Source organism: Sus scrofa, chromosome 3 (genome assembly GCF_000003025.6).
Source record: "Sus scrofa isolate TJ Tabasco breed Duroc chromosome 3, Sscrofa11.1, whole genome shotgun sequence".
Lineage (NCBI taxonomy): Eukaryota > Metazoa > Chordata > Mammalia > Artiodactyla > Suidae > Sus > Sus scrofa.
In genome coordinates, this window is record NC_010445.4 from 105,448,171 (window position 1) to 105,465,732 (window position 17,562).

At 34.9% G+C, this 17,562-nt stretch overlaps 1 long non-coding RNA gene across 1 annotated transcript in view; it reads right to left on the reverse strand.

Annotated features, from left to right (window-relative positions):
* LOC110260035 overlaps positions 1-17,562 on the reverse strand; it is a 162,047-nt gene that overhangs the window by 107,504 nt on the left and 36,981 nt on the right. Inside the window, exon 2 of the long non-coding RNA XR_002342784.1 lies at positions 15,862-15,977. This is a non-coding gene — a long non-coding RNA (uncharacterized LOC110260035). The remainder of the gene's footprint in view (positions 1-15,861; positions 15,978-17,562) is intronic.

A 17,562-nucleotide genomic window follows, 5' to 3' on the forward strand; every position in this document is an offset into this window, starting at 1 on the left:
ATTCATGATCAAAACTCTTATCAAAATGGGTATAGAAGGAACATAACATCATAAAAGCCATTAATGACAAACTTAATATAATACTCAATGGATAAAAGTTGAAAGCCTCCCCACTAAAATCTGGAACAAGACAAGGATGCCCACTCTCACTACTTTTATTCAACATAGTATTGGAAGACCTAGCCACAGCACTCACACAAAGAAAAGAAATAAAAGGTATCCAAACTGGAAGAGAAGAGGTAAAATCGTCACTGCATGCAGATGACATGAAACTATATATAGAAAACCCTAAGGACCCAACACAAAAACTCCTCAAACTAATCAATGAATTCATCAAAGTAGCAAGATACAAGATTAACACTCAGAAATCACTCATATTTCTATATACTACCAATGAAATATTAGAAAATGAATACAAAAATAAAATACCTTTTAAAATCTCACCCAAAAAAATCAAATACCTAGGAATAAACCTGACCAAGGAGTTTAAAGACTTATATGCTGAGAACTATAAAACAGTAATCAAGGAAATTAAAGAGGATTCAAAGAAATGGAAAGATATTCCATTCCACTTAATTGGAAAAATTAATACCATAAAACTGGCCAGACTATCCAAAGCTATCTACAGATTCAAAGCAATCCATATCAAATTACCCAGGATATTTTACACAGAAATAGAACAAACAATCCAAAAATTTATACAGAACCCATAAAAGACCCAGAATAGCCAAAGCAATCCTCAAGAACAAAAACCAAGGAGGAGGCATAACTCTCCCAGACTTCAGGCAATATTACAAAGCCACAATCATCAAGACGGTAATGGTACAAAAACAGACATACAGATCAACGGAACAATATAGAACCCAGAAATAAGCCCAGATACCTATGGTCAATTAATCTTGGACAAAAGAGGCAAGAATATAAAATGGGAAAAAAACCACTCTCTTCAGCAAGTGGTGCTGGGAAAACCAGACAGCTGCATGTAAATCAATGAAACTGGAACACACCCTCATACCATACACAAAAATAAACTCAAAATGGCTTAGAGACTTAAATATCAGACAAGACACCAACAAACTCCTAGAAGAGAACATAGGCAAAACATTCTCTGACATCAACCTTACAAATGTTTTCTTAAGTCAATCTCCCAAGGAAACAGAAATAAAAGCAAAAATAAAGAAATAGTACCTAATCTAACTGACAAGCTTTTGCACAGCAAAGCAAGCCATTAAAAAAATATATAGAATGGGAGAAAATAGTTTCAAGCGATGCAACTGACAAGGGCTTAGTCTCTAAAACATACATACAACTTATACAACTCAACAGCAAAAAAACCAACAAGCCAATTGAAAAATGGGCAAAAGACCTGAATAGACATTTCTTCAAAGATATACAGATGGCCAAAAAGCACATGTAAAGATGCTCAACATCACTGATTATCAGAGAAATGCAAACCAAAGCTACTATAAGGTACCACCTCATACCAGTCATAATGGCCATCATTAATAAGTCCACAAATAACAAATGCTGGGTGAGGTGTGGAGAAAAGGGAACCCTCCTACATTGTTGGTGGGAACGTAAATTGGTATAACCATTATGGAAAACAGTATGGAGGTACCTCAGAAAACTAAATATAGAACTATCATATACCCAGAAATCCCATATATCTAGGCATCTATCTGGACAAAACTTGCCTTGAAAATGACACAGGCACCCATATGTTCATTGCAACACTATTCACAATGCCAAGACATAGAAACAACCTAAATGTCTATTGACAGATGATTGGATTAAGAAGAAGTGGTATATTCACACAATGGAATACTATTCATCCAGAAAAAAGAACAAAGTAATGTCATTTGCAGCAACATGGATGGAACCAGAGACTCTCATACTAAGTGAAGTAAGTCAGAAAGAGAAAGACAAATACCATATGATATCACTTGTATTTGGAATCTAATATATGGCAAAAATGATCATTTCCACAGAAAAGAAACCCATGGACTTGGTGAACAGACTTGTGGTTGCCAAGGGGGAAGGAGTGAGATGGTATGTGAATCTGGAGTTCATAGATGCAAATTACTGTATTTGAAATGTATAAGCAATGAGACCCTGCTTTATAGCAATGAGAACTATATCTAATCACTTGCGATGGAATATAACGGAGGATAATGTGAAAAAAAGAATGTGTGTATATATATGTGTGTGACTGGGTCACTTTGCTATAGAGTGACAGCACACTGTAACCAATTATAATGGAAAAAAAATCACTAAAAAGTGTTTTGAAGCATTATGCCATAGTTAGAAAATTAACTTTAAAAAGTCACAGGTATGTTTCCATTGTACTTAAACATTTTACATGAAAAAAGTCACAAAAAATCAATCTTTAAAATGTATTTACAACATTTATGACAAAGTATTGTCTTTTACTGAGAATTTTTATAATTTAATAACAATGAATAATGAATAAAATGCACCCTCAAATTCATGTTTTTTTTAAATAAACACAAAACATTACAGTTTTGAAAATAGGCTTAGATTATTTTAATTAGTATCTATTAATATGTTAAATTAACAAGATTGATAATTCTTAGAGTTAGCAATTATTTGGGGAAATAGGGACTCTCAAATATATCATAGATAGGAGTGTCCTTCTCTCCCAACAAGTATAAGAATTAAAACTACTCTTTCGCCTCAACAACTCTACTTCTAGAAATTGATCCAAATGCAGGAACTAGAAATATAGAAAACATGTCTATTCAATGGATTTTATTCTTTTTTAAAAATATTGAGAAATGAACTATTAATAGTTAAAATGTGGGAGGATTTGTAGCATAATTTTTAAAATATGAGCTTTGGAATTAGAACTCAGCAATACTGAATTCTCAGATCTTGAGCAGTCTTAATTTCCTGATCTTAGTTTCTAACGTAATACACACACACACACACACACACACACACACACACACACACACGAAAACAGTGATTCAAACAATTATCATACAGCTCTTCAAACAAATGGCATAAATCATGCCCTGACATAGAAAAAGTTTATAATACACTGTTAAGTGAAAAACAACCTGTTCTAGTTAACACATTAGATATGTGCCCAATTATATAACATATAGCATATCATGAAAAAATACATATTAAAGTACTATCAATGATTATCTCAGAAAATGATTATCTCAGGGAAGTAGCAGATTAGGAGAAAGGTTTAGGTAAACGAGGAGACTTTGGTTTTGTAAATCATATATTCTATAGTCTTTAAATACTTTTCAACTAATGGGCACTGCTTTTATAAATCAGCCACAACAGAAATATCTCCAAAAAATATCAAGCCAAACAAGCCTATCTGGTGTATCTTCGTAACATTCTCTCACTCTACTCATAACACTCCCTTCATAAGCTTCCCCATGAAGACAGGGCAGTTTCAAAAAACTTTTAAAAGTCCACCCTATATTCAAAGTTAGGTATACCTGAGATTCATAGGCCCAATATATATTTTTTATATATTTCTTATTTAAAAAAACTTCAAATAATTTATTTTTGACTCCTAAGTACTAATTTCTCAGTTAACTGATCCTATTATAGGATTAGAATAAGATTTAATAATGAACTCAGGGGATGCCATTTAAAAATCATTTTTAAACTCTTTAGGACTGGAAAGTGAAGTAAGACACTGAGTTGCAACACAAAGAGCAATTTCATCTCAAAGTTAGAGGTTAATCACAGGATTACGATTTTTAATAATTATTATGTGATTTTGTCATTTGAACGAAAAGACTTAAATTCTATTTCCATTATTTGCTTAAACAATCTCTCACTGCAACAATTCACTGAAATTTAATTATAGACTGGATGGGGATTCTTCTGCCAGACCTGGAACACCGATGTAGACTCATCTAATGTTCATTTTAAACTAGAACACAACTCCAAGAGTATCTGGAGTAATGATGTAGGAACAAAGAACAGCAGATCACATGAAGAAAGAAACCTGGTGATTTTATTACTCTAGAAGGAATACTCTATGAAAACATTTTCTGGGGATAATACTCCAGCTAGGAAAGGAGAACTCATCATTCACTTAATAACATGAATTTTCTAGAAATAGACCAATATCTCTAGAGTTCATAAAATCAGAAACATTTTTTTTTTAGAAAAAAATCAGAATGCAGTGGAACCTTTCATATTGACTGGTTAATAGTAGACCATATTCAAAGGAAATGCTATATTGGCCACTCTTTGGTGTATATCCGGACAAAACTCGCTGAAAAAGACACAGGCACCCATACGTTCATTGCAGCCCTATTCACAATAGCCAAGACATGGAAACAACATAAATGTCCATCAAGAGATGCATGGATTAAGAAGATGTGGTGTATATCACAAAGGAATACTACTCAGCCATAAAAACAAACAAAATAATGCCATTTGCAACAACATGGATAGAACTAGAAACTCATACTAACTGAAGTAAGTCAGAAAGAGAAAGACAAATACTTTATAATATCACTTACATATGGAATATACAGCACAAATGAACCTTTACGCAGAAAAGAAATTCATGGACTTGGAGAACAGACTTGTGGTTGCTAAGGGGGAAGGGGCGTGAGTGGGGTGGACTGGGAATCTCAGATTAATAGATGAAAGCTATAGAATTTTGAGTAGATAAGAAATGAGATCCTGCTGTATAACACAGGGAACTATATCTAGTCCCTTATGATGGAACATGATGGAGGATAATGGGCGATAAGAACGTATAATATATATGTATGTGACTGGGTCACTTTGCTGTACAGCAGAAATTGACAAACACTGTAAATAAACTACAATTGAAAGAATAAAAATCACTTTAAAAAGAAGAAAAAATAAATGTACCATTAATATATATTTTGAATTTAAAAAGTGCTATTTCATATCTGAAGAGGTGACCTATTGTACTTTCCTAAATGAAATAAATAATCTGAAGCCATAAATTAAGACTCCATTTTTGGAACTCTTATAGTCCATTTTAGTAAGATTATATTAAAGTTACCTCTAAGCTTTCTTACTTTAAATAAATTTATATTTTCTAAATACACCCTTCAAGAGACACGCAAACAGTTCATCAAAGTACTCTATATATTGGGAGTTCCCATCATGGCGTAGCGGAAACAAATCTGACTAGGAACCATGAGGTTGCAGGTTCCAGTCCCTGGCCTTGCTCAGGGGGTTTAGGATCCGGCGTTGCCATGAGCTGTGGTGTAAGTCACAGATGCAGCTCGGATCCCGTGTTGCTGTGGCTGTGGCATAGACTGGCACCTACAGCTCCAATTAGACCCCCAGCCTAGGAACCTCCATATGCCACAGGTGTGGCCCTAAAAAGCAAAAATAAATAAACAAATACTCTATATGTGAACCATCTGCAGGTAGTAGAAATATGTACCACATCCTTTAACCATGTACACCAGTAACTCTCCAGTGATAACTACCAGCATCCTTCAGGCTTATGCAAGTCTTCTTCAATACTTCCCTCTCTTCTTCAGTACTTCCTGTGGCTTGTTCTCATAACAGCAGCCAAAGGGATTCTTATAAAATTCAACTCCCATCATGGCACTCTCCTGCACAAAATCTTCCAGTAATCTTCACCCTCCCCTGCACTGTCTATCACAGAATTATCCAAAAACCACTATCAATCTCATGACCTGGTGAATCTAGCATTCTCTTCCCTTCCACATTTTGGAGGCAACGCCCTGCATCACGGTCCTCAAATACACCCTCACCTTCTATCCTCACATGGAAAAGTCTGTCTGCAGGTATCTCTACTGCTTCCTCCCTCTTTTCCTTTAGATCTCTGCTTAAATGTCACCTCAACAGACAGGTCTCTACTGAGACCCACTACCATTCACATCTCATTGTTATGTCTGATAGTATATTATGTATTTGTCTTACATATTATATAATATTTATTTATATACATTTGTTGTTACTCTCATTATTTCTCATCACAAGATGAAATATGGGTTTTAACTGTTTTCAATATCAGACACATAGTTGGTACCCAATAAATATTTGTTGAATAAATTAATGAAGATTTGATGAAATAACTCAATGTCATTTTATTTTCCCAGAATATATGACCTTAACACATGTAACATTCTCTACAAGCTATGAATGTAATATAACCAATCTATTCTTTTTTCTTTTCTATAATCTTAAACTATGAAGCTCAGTAAAAGCCATTTGAAGGTTTTGAGTATTATTATATGTAAGTTTAGTACTATTTTGAGTATAAAACCTAGATTGATTTTTCTTTCAGAATTTTACAGGTAATAGTCTATGTTCGTTTATATTAATAAGTCAGGAATCAGCCTAATTTTTTCTTTATTTTAGTGTAATCTCTCTAGTCTATCACTGAACTTATATTTTATCTTTAATTTTCTACAGTTTAACTCTGAAAGTCTCAAAAGTAGGTCAACTTATTCCTTTTATTTTATTTGGGTTTGAAAGTCTTCTTGAATCTCTAGTTTGATGTATTTTACCATTTTGAAAAAGATAGCCATCATCTATGTAAATATCTCCTCTGTTTCATTCCCTCATTTATTTCCTTCTAGAAACTTAATTACACTAAATTAAAATGTTACTCTATCCCTTTTTTCTCCAACCTTTTCTTCTGTATTTTTCATTTTTTTATCTGTTTTTCATCCTGAAGGTGTTCTTCCTACCTATATTTCACTAATTATATCTTCACTTGTCCTTAATCTACTTTTGAATATACTCAATTAAGATCTTAATTTTTAATATGATTTTAGCTCCCAAATATTTTGGTTTTCTCTTTCAGTTCTGCTAACTTTTTGGTTTTGTTTTGTTTTGTTTTGTTTCTTTTTAGGGCCATACCCACGGCTTATGGAGGTTTGCAGGCTACAGGTTGAATTGGAGCTGCAGCTGCAGGCCTACACCACAGCCACAGCAACAGAGGATCTGGGCCACATTTGTGACCTATAGCACAGTTCACAGCAATGCTGGATCCTTAACCCACTGAGTGAGGCCAGAGATTGAACCCGCATCCTCATGGATACTAGATGGATTCATTAATCACTGAGCCATGACAGGAACTCCTGCTCTGCTAACTTTAAAAAACAGTTTCCAGCTAACTACTGAAATTCCCTATATCTTGTTCTTTCTCTCCTTGAATAGAAAAGCATAATTATTTTAAACTATCTCAGAACTGCAATTATAATAGCTCAACCCCCTAAAAGTCTGTTTCTATTTTCTCTTGTTATGTCTAGTTTTCATTCATGATATCTCATAGCATTATGTGTATAGTTATGTTTTATTGCATGCTAAACACTGGATATGAAAAATTGCTTTTAGAAATAATCTGAGGCCTAGAATGAGGTTATATCTCTCCATAGAGAATATTTATTTGTTTTGCCAGGTTCTTGGGAACACTAGCAATCTGGAATAACCATAATTTAACTTCTGGTGTTAGATGATTTGGTTTTACGTTTCAGTTCCTATGAGGGCAATACTATTTATAATATACCCTTATTTCTAGGAATCAGAACTTGGGTAGCCAACATGAAATAGCATAAAGTTTATTATACCTTTTTCTACATTTGAGAGGTTCAAGACTTTAACTTAGTTTACCCCGAATCTCACAAAAATATCATTGATTAGCTTTTTTATCATTTATATTTGGATTGGAAAATGGCCCTGGGGGAAGGGGTTCCTAGAGTCCAGGCTCAAATAACTTGAGATTTGCATGTTCTCTCTGACTTTGGTCCAGGGCTTTTGTATCAGCTTTTTCAATTCTTCAAGCTAAAGGTTTTTTTGTTAACATATACTTACCTATTTACCCAGTCTTTACTGAAAATAAAATATGCTGATTTGAAATAAGTAAAAGTAGATATCAGAGCTCCAGAATAGTGGGATATGGTGACACCAAGGATCCAAGGTAGTGTACATATCAGTTCATAGGAGTTTAACCTGATGATTAGTAAAGACCAGTCCCTCAATGTTCCTCAGACAACACCCTGACACTCTGTAAATCCTCAGGGAAAAAGTTAGAGAATAATATAAAATTACCTGAGAAAAATCCACTGTAGAAATTAAACATATATAAAGAAAAAATAAAATTAGTCCTCTAGGGAACCATGAAACATATCTGGGCCCTAATCTATGCCTATTTAAAGCCAGATATAGCTAACCTCATGTAGGGGCTCAGGATTGGTCGATGGGGTTCATAAAAATGTTTAATGTCTCACTAGATGACATAAGAAATGGATAAGAAATTAGTATAAAATTAAGTATAAAATTAGAAACATGCATTAAGGAGTTTCCACTGTGCCTCAGCAGAAGCAAATCTGACTAGTATCCATGAAGATGCAGGTTTGATCCCTGGCCTTGCTCAGTGGGTTAAGGATCAGGTATTGCCATGAGCTGTTGTGTAGGTCACAGACACTGCTCAGATCTGGCATTGCTGTGACTGTGGTATAGGCTGGCAGCTACAGCTCCAATTCAACCCCTAGTCTGGGAAGGGAACTTCAATATGTCACAGGTGTGGCCCTAGAAAGAAAGAAAGAAAGAAAGATGTTTTATGAATCTGTAATTTAATAAAGTTAGCATTAGTTACAAGTCCTAGTTATTTAATCCTCTGTATTTCAAGAATTGTGGGAGTTCCCATGGTGGTGCAGTGGTTAACAAATCCGACTAGGAACCATGAAGTTGTGGGTTCGATCCCTGCCCTTGCTCAGTGGGCTGAGGATCCGACGTTGCCGTGAGCTGTGGTGTGGGTTGCAGACATGGCTCGGATGCCGTGTTGCTGTGGCTCTGGTGTAGGCCGGTGGCTACAGCTCTGATTGGACCCCTGGCCTGGGAACCTCCATATGCTGCAGGAGCAGCTCAAGAAAAGGCAAAAAGACCAAAAAAAAAAAAAAAAAAGAATTGTGCTAAGCTCTTTCAGATACATTGCAGAGATACACATGTATACACTACCTGCCTGGATTCACATCCTAGCTCTGCTTCTTACAAGTTGTGTGACTTTGTGAATGCTACTTAATCTCTGGACACCTTAATTTCCCAGTGCAAAACTGAAATAATGATAGCACCTACCTCAAAAGGTTTATATAACAACTGACTGAGTTCAATTATGTAAAGCTTGGAAAATATGAACTGGTAGGTAGAAAGTACTCAATAAATGTTAGCTACTATTATCTCCAAATTTAAGATAATTCTTCAACATTGGTTATTATTATTCCCATTTTTCAATGCAGTTGAATCAGTGATGGGAAGCAATATTCCAAAAGTTATAAGTGGCAGAGCCTAGAAATGAATTTGAGAGTATCAGGTTCCAAAATTTATAGCATCCATTTTGTGGCAATGACCTTTTTCATCTCACCATACAGCCTTATTTCCTACTTGACTGAGACAAAGACCATAACACTGAATATATTATATTCCTTCCCCTGACATCCAAATCTCTCTGTATAATTTTATCATTTCCCTTGTCTTTATTCCTTTGACTAAACTATGTCTTATTTTTGACTACTTTACTTCTCCATTGGATTCCTTCAACCCAGAAAGATACTTGCCCTTCCATTCTAAAACAATTAAACAGTAAAATATACATAAAAATAAACTCTTCCATTTACTCCTTCGTGAAACTTTCTTTCCTTATGTCCAGCTTTAAAAAAATTAATCTTATCCAGCACCAAAAGGCACCCATCTATCAGTAAATCCTACAATTTAGCTACTATTCAAGCAAAATTGCTATCTTAAGACTGAATTTCCAATCAGTTTTGTTCCTCTATCATCTACCTATGATCTTCCTCCTAATTTGATAGTTAACACTCCCCTCTGGACCAGTCCATTGTTTTCATTTTGTGTGGCTCTGAACTATCCAAGAGTCTTTCCTATATTAGTTATATTTAATTGGTAAACTTTTTGAAAATTTCTAATATTCCCTCATCTTCTAATTGATGGAATTTCTACTAATCCTCTTAACTAAGCATTTTTTCTCTCTGAATTTGTGGTCACAGTCATTCCTAAACCTTCATTATAAGTTACAGAGATGTCTTTAAAAGCTTATCTTTAGACTGTCAGTTCTACCCAAATCCAGGCACATTTTCAACTGCTTAAAGAATTCTTTAATTTTGTATTCCTCCAATCCTCAACCTCAACATAACTTTCTTACTCTATAAACTATCATTGACAAGTGGAAGTAGAATCTTAGCTTTCTTATTCCAACAACAGACATTCTTACTTGTTCAAACTTTTCTTTCATTTCTGTTCTTCTGTTGGAATTGAGACATATGCTGTCAGGAATTGGTGTAAGTATATCATCTATGTGAAAATACTTTAAATGCCATAAGGATATTAAATTGCTCTTTACTTATGTTTGTAAATCTGCCAATATTTAAGGTATACTTCCTCTTCCTGATACGGTATTAGCGTAGAAGAAAAGAGTCACTATATTATGCTATATTATGATTTTTCATGACTTTATACAGTAACCCTCTATTTTCTATTCTAACAAGTGGTAACTTTCAAATATTTAACAAGAAGATCTCCGGAGGTGGAGTTTTTGTATTTATTATGTGATAGATAAACTTAAAGTACTGGAAATAACATATAAGGAAGAAAAAATACTGTTCCAAAGAGCTTAGATTATTTTGAGGATTGGGGGAGACAGATAACAAACAATAACAACAAAAATTTAAAAAACATAATAAAATTGGCTAAGTAGGAACTAAAGAGAGTTATGAAATAAGACAGTAATAGTGGTTCATATCTAACAGAATTCCTCTCTCTTCTATTTTCCAGGTCATAAAGGTTTTATTTAGTAAATACCCAAAGCCCTAACTCTCTTTGTATAATTATGGGAATGACTGATTTTTACTTGTTCTGTGAAGTTTGATGCCATTTTCAGAACTTTCAGAAATCAACTGACCATAATACAAAATGGTGGGGTTTAAGGGCATACATCAAATAAACAGGTCTATGTTTCCTCTCCCACCACCTCCCCCAGGAGGAAAAGGACATTTTCAGAGGCATATAATTATGGACCTTTAATACTGAAAGGAAATGAAAGGTGCTCAGGTGGGGAGGAAGTAATTTCTTTCATGGCTTGAGGGTGCTTTAGGTTTTCTTTGCCTTTTTAAATAATTATTTCTACAAATCTTTGCAGAAATATCTATTTTTCCATTGACATGTGTTAAGTTAGTAATAGAACTAAAATTTATTTTTGAGCAGTATTCAACAATTGTGTTGAAACAACTGCCAATTAGCTTCCACATAATATTACCACAAACAAATGATTACAGTCTTTAGTTTGTGATCTAATAACTATACACAAATAGTGAAATAGTTACTCATATAAATAATGAACATTCATAAACGTATTACAAATTATAGTCATGGGTTATACTTACATTGTATTTCACAGGTATTTTCCATTATGATTTGAGGGATGTGAAACTATTCTATTTAGATAGTTAGATTTTGTACAGCTTTCCTTAGACTGACTTCAAGACCTAATTCAGATAACTGGCTTGGGAATGTAAGTACATGTATTATTATTTTCATTACCATATTATTCATTTATATAGCATCTCTCTTCCTCAAGGATCTCAAGGTAATTTATAAACATTAATTGCCAAATACCCATAGAGTTCCTTTGAGATATGTAAACACAAAGTTGGACTAATTAAAAATTATAATCAAATTCCCATCTTACACACATACCGCCCCCACTCACACACACACTATTTCTTTACTTATTTATAACTATAATCCCTTCTAGGCTGTGGAGATGTAACTGTTCAGAAGTGAGTGATAGGGAAACAACGGCAGAAGCTGGCAGCAGGACTCATGAGAATCTGACTCTTCTGAAATGACTTATCTATGCAGGAAACTGAAAATGAGAGGATATAATGCTAAGTCTAAATAAATTTTGATTTTTTAACCAAGAAAAATTACAAAATAAAACAAAACCAGAAATGAGATGGTTATGAAGCTAAGTCCTTGAGAAGTTTCATTATACCAACATAATTCTAAATCCAAGTCTGCACTCAGTGATAGAAAGAAAATCCATTTAGGCCATTATTGAGGTTCCTTCTCCATTCTAGTATTGCCTTTGACTCTCAAAGACCCATGTGATATTCAAAGGAAGGATCTCTAACATCTGATCTCTCCAGACTTCCCCTGGCTCCTCACTGATGACAGTGCACTGTGATCTAGTGACTTTCTTTTGTGCCACATGCCTAGCACATTGACTCTCTGATCACACTAAGTAGCCAGCCCATCTAAATTCTGGCCACCTCACCGGGGTACTGCTATAAAGAACAGCAACAGAGCCAAAAATTTATTTTTGGAAAAAAATAACAAATCTGATGAACTTCCAATGAGACTTGATCAATATAAAAAACATGAAGCCAAATAATACCAAGAATAAAAAAAGTCAATCAAGATCAAACATTAAAAGAAAGTATAATTAAATTTTTAAAAGTGTATAAAGTAAACAGCACTGTTGATAATTAAAATTTTAGATGGAAATTTAAAAATTCATATAAACTATAATTCATAAAATTAAAAAAAACAGAAAAAACCTATATATTATACATTTAACTATTAAAGATATTCTCAGTAATTTCAGGTACCTAAGTCAAGTGCTATCGGTACTAAATATGTAATTCTTTCCCCGGCATTATTTTCCCCTTCTGTAAAGAGGAGGTTCAAGTGCTATTATCATTTCACAAAGAAAATTCCAGCCCACTAAGGTTTCACCAGCAAATTCTGCCAAACTTGTATGGAAGAAATAACACCAGTGCTATATATCCTCTTTCAGAGAATAGAAAAAGTGGGTACACTCTTCAACTCCTTGTGGGGCCATCATAACCTTGATACCAAACCACAAAAAGAACCATACAAGAAAAGAAAAACACAGACCAAGTGCACTCATGAACGCATATGCAAAACATTCTAACCACAATATTAGCAAAACTATTTCAATAAGAAATGCAACATATCACAAAGCGGCATTTATTTCAGAAATGCAATGTTGATTTAACATTAGAAAATGATTGCACTCTGCCCTTTGATTAGTAACAAAGAAAAAGCATGTAATCATCTCAATAAATGTAGAAAAAAGTCTAATGAAATTTAATATAGATCTGTAATTTGAAAAGAAAATTCTGGAAAACCAAAAATAGGAGAGGTATTTCTTAATCTCCTATAGGATATTTACCAAAAACCTACAGCAAATACCTTATTTAATGAATTGTCATACTTTCTCTTTGAGATTAAGAATAAGACAAGGATGCACTTGAATTTACTACTTTTTTTAAAAAAAGTTCAACACCAATGATAACACATGCAGACAGACAGATACACAGACATACACACACACATACATACATGCACACACAGAACAAAAGATGTAACAGTTGCCTTCAGGAAGGTAGAAAGTTAAGTAAATAAGGTTGATCACGTTTATTCAAAACTGCATATTAATGGAACAACAGTAGTATAGTTTGATGTTTGGGATTATATCAATCACCACATTATAATGGATTTAGAGAATAACAGTAAAGCCATCCAGGAAACCTGAATTTCAGGCAAAGGGAATGGAGAGAAGGTAAGGGTGCCCCCCAAAATCTTAACTAAAAGAAGCCTAATTAAGCAATGAGATCCTGCTATGTAGCACTGGGAACTATGTCTAGTCACTTATAATGGAGCATGATAATGTGAGAAAAAAAGGAACGTATACATGTATGTGTAACTGGGTCACCATGCTGTGCAGTAGGAAAAAAAAATAATGTACTGGGGGAATTAAAAAAAAAGTGAGGGGGAAAAAAAAAAGCAGCAGCAGCCTAATGATGTAGATGAATTTCTCTGTGGCATGTGCCTTTGGCTAGACCTTTCACTAGCAGGCTGCTTTAATGAATTTTTAAGTGCCTGGTGCCTGATAGGAAGCCCAGTGAGAGAGGCCTTCTTTTTTTGTTTGTTTGGTTTTTTTTTTTTTTTTTTTTTCTATTTCTTTGGGCCGCTTCCGCGGCATATGGAGGTTCCCAGGCCAGGGGTCGAATGGGAGCTGTAGCCACCAGCCTATCCCAGAGCCACAGCAACGCGGGATCCGAGCTGCTTCTGCAACCTACACCACAGCTCATGGCAACGCCTGATCCTTAACCCACTGAGCAAGGGCAGGGACCGAACCCGCATCATCATGGTTCCTAGTCGGATTCGTTAACCACTGCGCCACGACGGGAACTCCGAGAGAGGCCTTCTTAAGTGTCCTCATAAATGATTACTTTCCTTGGCCACCCAGACAGGACACAACATGCAACCCTGCAAGTGCAGCTCCCTCCCCAGTTGTAATCTTTTCTCCCTGGAGTTCTGAGAAAGTGCCTTCTGTAAGCCTCAGTTTCCTTATCTGTAAAATGGAGATTAAGTGTTCCTATCTCAGAGGCTTGTTGTAGGAGTAACAGCTGACATACATAAAACATTTAGAATATCGTTTGGCATGTAGCAGGTGAAATAGGTATTCGTTTTTACTCTCTTGATCATTAATGCCTACCACAAGGTGGATTTATTGTTTAGTTCCCAAACAACAACTATATCAGAATATAATCAGTATATTGGGTTATTTGATCTTAAATGGCAGGATAAGTAGAACATCTGTTGACCAATCCATGACAAGCTAAGCCAAGCAGAGGCTGGTCTTATAGTCTTGCTCTCCCATAGACGGACATCAAGCACCGAGCCTGAAACCCCTTCCTGCTGAATTCCCAGCTCATGCTTACCTATTTTAGATGAAGAGCTGCTCAGACAAAAGCTCTCTCCCTCTCTCACAAACTTACGCATCTACATAAGATTGTTTTTTAATTTTTTTTAGTTATTTCCCCAATACATTTTTTTCCTACTGTACAGCATGGTGACCCAATTACACACACACACACACACACACACACACACACACACATGTACATTCTTTTTTCTCCCATAAGATTTGCAAGGTAAAAATTACAGACACAAGCTGTTTGTACCAAGAGAAGGAAATATCCCCACATACTCCTCCCAAAAGCCTTGAAGACACAGGTCTGCTTCTTCCTCCCATAGGATTGTCTTTACTAATTTTCATTAAAAATCTCCAGCTACAAGAGCTGCATTATAAAAATAATTTTCCTTGGAGTTCCTGTAACGGCTCAGTGGTTAACGGATCTGACTAGGAACCATGAGGTTGCGGGTTCAATCCCTGGCCTAGCTCATTGGGTTAACAATCCGGCGTTGCCGTGAGCTGTGGTGTATGTCGCAGACGCAGCTCAGATCTGGTGTTGCTGTAGTCTGGAGCAGGCTGGTGGCTACAGCTCCAATTCAACCCCTAGCCTGGGAACCTCCACATGCTGCGGTTGCGGCCCTAGGAAAGACAGAAAAACAAAACAAAAAATAAATAAATAAAAATAGTTTTCCTTAAGGAAAATTGAGGGGTACCTCTGCATTATGAGATAGGTCTTAAGGGATACATTCAGGCATGTTTTTCCCCGTAAACAAGAGAGAGTTTGCTCCAAAAGTACATTGAAGTGTCAACATTTTATAAAGCAAAAAGTGTTCTCAGCTTATAAATAACAATAATTTTTTTTTTAAAGTTTAATGACAGGTTTCAGACAGGACTGTAAAGTGAGAAAACGAGAAAGCTCAATAAATATTCTCCGGGATCTTTTTTGGATAGTTATATGATTCCATGTTTCAAATATTTCCCTCAAAAATATTAAAACATGAAAAATAAGCAGAAGGCCTGGATGTTTGTCTTCCTTTGGGCTTCTGCTTTTTTAGATTCTTATCAACTATAAATTCTTAAGGATATGGATAAGGAGTGATTACCTGGGGATGCCCCTGTGATAGCCGCTTATGCAGAAGGATCAGAAACCAGTCATTTGCGCTGCATTGATGGTCAGTGGGCTGCTCGTGTTGGGGGTGTCAGGCATCACCCTGAGGTTCTGGGGAAGAAGAAGGTGATGTTAGCTGAAAAGAGCATCTTGTAGTAAATGCCCAGGCTTGATGGTGCTAATGGAGAAAAGTGGTGGATTTCCAGGTGAATTAAGTTATTCACTGAGCTGTCAGGTTTTACCTATGTACTCACCAATCACTTCAGTAAGTTCTAGAGTAACTGAGGCAGAATGGTCCTATTGGTTCCTTGGCCCTAACATACTTTGAAGGGAACATAAGTCAACTTACATATGATTATGTGGGGTCCTAATTAAAATGCAGTGGTAGTGTGAATATGCCTTTCTCACTGTATTTCCTACAGTTTTTTTCAAGGTAAATCTGTCAAACCTCAGAAAAAAATATAACATAAAACTCATCTCATTAATGGAAAAAAAGAATTTACAAAAACAAAAAAAAACTCACTTTCTTGCTCACACATTCTAGACTGATTCTAGGGTATATTTATTTCAAAATCCTTCCTTCTCTTTTTCTTTGCCTTTTTGTATCTTACTGTCACAGCATTCAGTATATATTAATTCACAGAACTATAAATACTTTTCCAGGTGCAAGACATTTAAAAAATAGTAATTATTCATGTCACTAGTTTTGTAATGAAATTGCTGATACAAATATTCATATGAAGTACATCACATAAATTCTATAAAACAGAATAATAACATATATAATATACTACCTCATATGCCGCATATAATAGCTGATATGTATCTTGAAGGTTATAATTGGCTTAAGTTGGAGATAAAATCCAGTCAGTAGAAATGTATCTTAGAGGTACTGTCAAGCCTCATTTGGTAACAACAGTGATCTGTAACACTTAATGAAATATCATAACTTCTCAATTAAACTTTTATATAGAGGTTTACTAAAATTGTGCCAAATAGTTTTCAAATCTAGAGCTTAGTGAGGCATCAGAGAACGAGCTGTGTGCTGTTTTGAAGCATTCATGTGAACACTTCATTATTTTTCATCATTTAAAAATAACACTCTTTCCCAAATAATAAATATTGAGAGAAATGAATGTCTTATAATACACATATTTTTATTTTAAATGATTCATCCATCTCTGAAGAGCCAAAAGAAAATTAAACTTCGTCAAAAGTCCTATTCATGCTTTCCAAATCAGAATTAATAGGCTGTCATTTCACTTATGCCGTTCTTTCAATTCTATGATTATGGAATAGCAGTTTTCTGGTTTGTTTCTTCCAATGTGGACAGCTGATTGTATACTGCAGTTAGCTGATACTTGTCTGGAAGGAAAGTTATTACCAATGCATTGTTGAAATTTGTCATCCAGAATCCTTGCCAGTGACTCTTCTGATAATCAGAAAAGGTGCAAAAAATATACAGCATTCTTTTTTTCAGTGACAACTATAAAAGCAGCAAACACATTTCATAAGAGATTGATTAAATGCTTCAAACAATCCCTAGAGATGGAACTAATAGATTCCAGACTGTCATTATAAGACTATCCAGAAAAGGAAAGGGCAATTTTAGATAAAAGAAGTGTTTTTCATTTATTTCTATTATGTGTATGTTTATATGTATAACAAGCTAATGGCACTAGGAATTAGCAACTTT